Here is a 6929-nt window from a genome sequence, read left to right as displayed (position 1 = left end):
TAAGATCTCAGTGGGTCACGCTGAAGTATTTGTGTTGGGATCTTTAGCATCAACTTTATTGACCGATGATGCAGGCTGCCAGAAAGAAACAGCCTAGAGGATGGGAGCTCGAACAGGCAAGGAGAAGCTTTGTCCCACACTGGAAAGCAGTGTTATTTTCCCAGTTGGAAGCAAGGGCGTGCCCCAGTCCCATGATAGAATTGAAAACCATTAGAGAGATGGATGAAATTCTGAATAAGGCAGCCGAAGGATCCTCTTCAATTCCAAGTAGCAATCTTGGTTTGTTGGGAAGAATTCCGCAATTGACAAGTCATCATCAATCCAGAAGGCTGTTTGGTACTGCGGCATCAACAGTCTTGAAACTGTTGAAGCATGCATGAGTTGAGAGGTAGTATGTCAATGTCACATGGGCTGTATTTTGTACTTCAGGCTAACAAGCCTGCCTGATATAAAACTTGTGCCGTCGTCGCTGCTTCGGTTCTTTCGCCGTTTTCTTTCTCTTCTGCTGGATTTCTATCAGGGCAGGACGAGGCGAGTAACTAATTCTGGGTCTAATGTCGTAATGTGATCTAAAACAGACAGATAAACTGAATGAACACGGTGAATCAAGCGTGGCTATGAGTTCGTACGGAGATAGCAGATAGAGGCTCACGAAAGATTGATGCAAAACTATGTTGCTCCTAAACCAGTTTTTCAAAGAGGTACTTTCGACGTCGGTTTAGGATGTTCAAGGATTTGTTTCTTCATATATGCAATTCTTTGAAGCATCATGACCGATCCTTCGAGCAGGGGAGGAGTTGGACCAGATTCCTTGGACGTAGCACTGAGCAGATGGTCTACTATATTGCGCATGATGGCCTATGGTGTTCGCAGATTTCATTGATGATCATTTGGCAAGCACTTCTATCTTTTTGGTCAAGCAATCTACAAAGACGGTGGTAGAAGTGTTGGGCCCAGAGTATTTGGATCACCCAATACTCCGAACACTCGAAACTTTTGGAGATGAACAAAGCCCGTGGGTTTCCAGATATTCTTGCCTCCATGATCTGCATGCACTGAAAGTGAAAGAACTGTCTTGTATCATGGCATGTATAGTTCAAAGGACGCAACGAAGATGCCACCATCATTATTGAGGCTGTGGCCGATCAGAAGATATGGATTTGGCGTGTATATTTTGGTATGCCTGGATCTTACAATGACATCAACGTGCTTAACCGATCACCTCTCTTTGCAAAGTTAGACAATGGAGAAGCACCGCGGTCACCTTCCAAGCAAATGGCCGCACATGCAAGTACTATCTTGCGGATGGGATCTGTCCGAGGTAGGCTACTTTCGTGAAGCCAATATCTAGCGCCGGACGAGACTTGCCTGCTCCGTCCCCATGCTCCCATCCGTGCTCCCGCGTACGTGGCTTGATTTGATTGGAACAAATTAAGACCCGGCCCCATCCCCTTAAAATCAGGGGGGAGATGATTAGATTAAAAAGAAAAAGGGAAAAAGACAGCCATTGGATGAAGTGGGAGCACGGATGGGAGCATGGGGAGGGAGCAGGCAAGCCGGATCATCTAGCGCTTGAGGTAATAAAGAACTTTATTTTTATAATGCTCAAGCGGCGGCATGGAAAGATGTGGAGAGGGCTCTTGGGATTTTGCAATACCAATTTGTTGTTGTGCAAGGACCGTCCAGGTTTTAGGATCAAGAGAGAACCTTTGGTACATCATGACAGCTTGTGTGATCGTGCACAACATGATCATTGAGAATGAGGATGGACAAAATTTGAATTACATCTTCCATGACCTCATGGGAGTACGGGTATGGCCGAGTAGAAGGCAAGACCTAATTGAACGCTTTATGCAGGTGTACCATGACATCAGAGTGTCCAATACATCTTCAAAAAGATATCATGTAGGAGTGGTGGGCATGGCATAGGAAACAAAATCCCTAGTTTCATCTCTATGTTTGTTGTAATTTTCATGAACTTTGTCGTATTATGTGCTGAACTTTGTTGTAGTTATGTTGCATTTGATGTTCTGGATTGATGAAATTATTGTTATGTTTGTTTTATGATTTATTTGAGATGATTTTGATGTTATTTGGTTTAAATGTGTATGAAATTGTGGAGTGGTTGTTGTGTGGCTTCCCTATTTTAGATCATCTATTGGAGCTATTTTTACATTATTTGTTGGAATCAGTGGTTTTTGGTGATGTTAAAAAACACTTTTTAATGATGTAAATTTTAGTTGAAGCACTATTTGATGATGCATTTTACTTCATATATTGAAGATTATCTTGGTACGAATAATATATATGTATTCTTAGGAGATAAAAAACACCTGCAAAACCTAGAGGACACTCTAAACTAAAATCAAAGAGAGCCATAGAGAACACTTAACCGTTCTCGGGTAAAAAAGAGAGTTTTCCCAAAGCCTAGACCGCTTAACCATATAGCAAGAGAAAGACCACTAATCTATACTATTACACTAATATTAATATATTATAAAGGGTGGGCTGTTTTTCCACCTTTTTTCATCCATTAGGAGGTTTTGAACTCAAGACCTAATCTGGTTCGAGATTGTCACTAGCGACTGGAGCTGATCAGCTTGGGTGTTTAAGAGAAAGACCACTAGCGACCCAACCATGGAGAAGATAGACCACATCTTCATAACTAACTCCTGGGAAGATATATTCCCAAGGAACTTGCTAGCTGCCATGAGTATGGCAACCTCTGACCACTGCCCATTGCTTGTTGACCTCGATGCTGAATTTCAGATTGGGCGACGTTTCAAGTTTGAAAGTTTCTAGCCCAAAGCCGATGGTTTCATGGACACGGTGCATGAGGCCTGGCAATCGGTTCCATCTGAAGGAAATCCTTTTGTGGTCTTGGATAATAAACTTCATGCCACCGCAAAAGCCCTACAAAGCTGGAGTGATAGGTGGATTGGAAATGTTCGCTTGCAGCTATCAATTGCAATGGGGGTTATTGGGAGACTGGATGTGGCCGTGGAGTCGAGATCTCTCTCGGATGAGGAACATGCCCTGCGCAAGCTGCTGAAGAAAAAGTTATTGGGGTTGTGCTCGCTCGAAAGGACTATCCCGAGGCAAAGATCACGCCTGTTGTACCTCACTGAAGGTGACGCCAATACGACATTCTTTCAAAGGAAGGCCCGACATAAGCAACGTAAGAATGTGATCACGGCTATGCAACATAATGTCACGATGTACACTGGGCAGGAAGATGTTGCAGATATGGTGGATGACTACTACACTGACCTACTCGGGAGAGCTCCACTTAGGGAGGCAACGATAAACTTGGATTTGCTTGACCTTCCCTCCCTGGATCTCGCGAGCCTTGAAGAGCCTTTCATAGCAGAGGAAGTGGAAAATACCATCAAGACGATGCTCCTAGATAAAGCTCCCGGTCCGGACGGTCTTACTGGCAGATTTTTTGCCAACTGTTGGCACATCATCAAGGACGATTTCATGCGGGCGTTGCATTATTTTCACCTGGGAGACACGAGGGGCATGGCTGACATCAATAAGGCACTCGTTTCTCTCCTTCCGAAGGTGGCCGGAGTGGTGGATATAAAAGAATTTCGGCCGATCATCTTGGTTAATGGCCCGATCAATTTTTTTGACAAGATCCTTGCCACAAGACTTGTTGTGGAGCTTCCAAAGCTCATGGGATGCCACCAAAGCGCCTTTGTCAAAGGGCGTTCTCTCCACGATAACTTCATGCTCGTGCAGTGCACGGCACGGCGCCTGCATCTTTGAGGAATCCAACGGCCCTGCTCAAACTCGACATCACCAAAGCATTTGACTCCATACAGTGGCCGTTCTTGATTGAGGTCTTGCGTCGACTGGGCTTTGGACACAAGTGGCAGACTTGGATTTGTGGACTCCTAGCCACCTCCTCCACGCGGATCATAATTAATGGCTGACCCGGCAAGCCAATCTTGGCGTGTCAAGGTTTCAGACAGGGTGACCCGCTGTCGCCGGCGCTATTCATCCTCTGCATGGAACCCCTCTATGCACTCTTCCAGTATGCTTCTGAGCATGGCCTTCTAGCACCTTTGGCTCGTTCTGGCATGCAGCAGCGTGTCTCCATGTTTGCGGATGACGTCGTGGTCTTCATCAAGCCAACTGAACTTGAGGCATCCACCTGCAGGACGATCTTGCATCTGTTTGGCCAAGCTTCTGGTTTGTCTGTCAATATGGCCAAGAGTACGGTGCTCCCCATTAGATGTTCTCAAGACGAGATCGAGCTTCTGTCCACTATGTTGGGATGCCTTATTGCTCCTTTTCCGTGCAAATATTTGGGTCTGCCGTTGACACTTCGCAAGCAAAATGCGGTACAGCTCCAGCCGCTGGTGGATCGAGTGGGCGACAGTTTGCCTCTCTGGAAGGCGGCGACTATGCCAAAAAGTGGACGGCTACTCCTAATCCATTCGGTGGTCTGTGCGATCCCAGTCCATTCCATGTTAGCGCTTGATCTCCCTGCGAAGACTCTTGTGGCCCTTAACAAGATTTGCAGAGGTTTTCTGTGGTGCGGTAAAAAAGATGCGAGAGGGGGCAACTGCGCCATTGCTTGGGACGTTGTGTCCACACCCAAATGGGCGGGTGGTTTGGGGATCCCGAATCTGCAATGGCTTAACAAGGCCCTGCGAGCCAGATGGGCTTGGCTGCAGCGAGCGGACCGATCCCGACCCTAGGCCGAGTTTAACATCCCTGTACCGGCGGAAGCTCTGGACTTAGTGCACGCGGCGGCACACACTACAATTGGCAATGGAAAATCTACCCTTTTCTGGGATACGAGATGGATCAGCTGGTGGAGAATTAAGGAGATTGCACCCACAGTACATGGCTTGATTCCGGACCGGATAAGAAGATCAAAGTTAGTCGTCGATGCTCTACTCAATGACAGTTGGGTTGCCGACGTTGGCCCCAACCTTTCACCCCAAGCACTGCACGAGTTCTTGTGGTTATGGCCCTTAATCTCGGGAAGACAGCTTACGAATGATGTTGAGGACGTGGTGACATGGTCTTGGGAGAAGGACGGACAGTTTTCGGCTAGATCTGCCTATGTCGCAGGATTCATGGGGCGTGTGGTCTCCCCATCAGCGGCGTTCACCTGGAAGTCGAAGGCGCCCTTGCAATGTTGTTTTTTCGCTTGGCTTGCCCTCAAGAATAGATGATGGACATCGGACCGGTTGGCCCGCCGTGGACTACCTCACCAGGACTCTTGCCCACTTTGCAACCAACATGACGAAACCATTCAACACATCCTAGTTAGCTGTGTCTTTGCTAAGCAGGTTTGGCATTGGATGGGGAAACGAGCAGGCCTGACTTTGAGCCCCAGGATGGAGAACGCCTTGGCGATTGGTGTCTTCGTCAGGATCGTTGCTCTGCCCATCGGAAGTCCACTCGCGCTAAATGCCTACTTGGGATGTGGAGTATTTGGAAGCATCGAAATGACATCGTGTTTAATGGGGCTAGCCCGTCACTCACCGTGGTCTTACTTAGGATAGAGAGGAGGGTGCTCTGTGGGTTAGGGCTGGCCTCATGAAAGGCAACACAGTAGGTTTTGAAGTAGAAGACGGTGGGCCGGATCGTGAGTAGTGACTAGGTAGCCTGGTGGTGTCGGTAAATCCCGGCATGTAATTATATGTTGTAATCGTGGATTTGGGAGTCTTCCCTCTTTCTTCTTTAATGAATGATACGCACACTGGTGCGTATTCGAGAAAAAAAAAAGCTTGGGTGTTTAGACAGACAGCCTGATGTATAAGAACTAGAAACATCCACAATTCTAAAAACATTTTTTGAAATTTTAAACAAGGTTTCTTTGAGAAATGTGAATACCTTTTGAAATGGGCACAATTTTTCAAACACGAGAACATTCTTTTTACATTCTGAACATATTTTTTGAAAAACACGAACATTAAAAAACATAGATTTTAAATTCGTGGACGAAATTTGATACTGGCAACATTTTTTGACAAGTGCGATTTTTTTTTGAAATTCCCAAAATATTCTGAATACGCAAACAGTTTCTGAGTTTGTGAGATTTTTTTTAAAATGGAAACATATCTTAACATCCTGAATACTTTCTGAAAAACAAGAACATTTTATAAATTCTCGGACAAATTTAAAAATAGGAACATTTTCTGAATTTATATATGCCTAATATTTGAACAGGCGTGTATACAGACACATCAAGGCCATATATCTTTGCATCAAGAGAAAAAGTACAACAACAATGGACGCGTTACACACGAGCTAGAAATATGTTCTGTTCGTCTTAAGAGCATCTACAGCCGAGCACCCCCAAACCCCTCTCAAACGCCCGGGCGGACGGCCCGGTCAGTGATCGGTCAAAAAAAGAAAACGACCCAAATGGGCACCTCAAACAGGCCTCAAACGCCCACCAGCATTCCTCATATCCAGCCCAAATATGGGGCAGTTATGGGGAGGCCCGGGCGCGACCGAGCACATCCACCACATTAGACCGATGATGGGGAAAACACCCGGAAACCTGACAGTCTGACGGCTGTCTCCTCCGGTGGGGAGTGAACGATCCGTGGCGCCGCTCCGGCTCGCCGCCTGAGGGCCAAAGTTCGGCTATGTAAGCCGGACGGCGTCCACAGCCCTAGCCACATCCACTTCCACCCTCTTGACGCCACCAGCCTGAGCTCATCCATCTTTCTCCCTCTCCGCCGCACTCTTCAAATGTCGGCCACTTGCCGTCTGCCAGCACAATCAAGTAGCGATGCCACCACCATGACAGGTGAGCTATCTAACTCCAGAGCGCCGATTGCACCTCCTTGAGCAAATCCGGACAAGGCGCGAAGCCCGGATCACCGCGGGGCTACCATCGGACGCGGTGGATCCGTAAGAGGAGTTCGAGGAGGAGGAGGTGGTGGTGATGGAGGTCA

The sequence above is a fragment of the Aegilops tauschii genome, chromosome 3, assembly GCF_002575655.3.
Source record: "Aegilops tauschii subsp. strangulata cultivar AL8/78 chromosome 3, Aet v6.0, whole genome shotgun sequence".
Lineage (NCBI taxonomy): Eukaryota > Viridiplantae > Streptophyta > Magnoliopsida > Poales > Poaceae > Aegilops > Aegilops tauschii.
The sequence above is the reverse complement of the archived record's forward strand: the minus strand, read 5'-3'. Positions refer to the sequence as shown.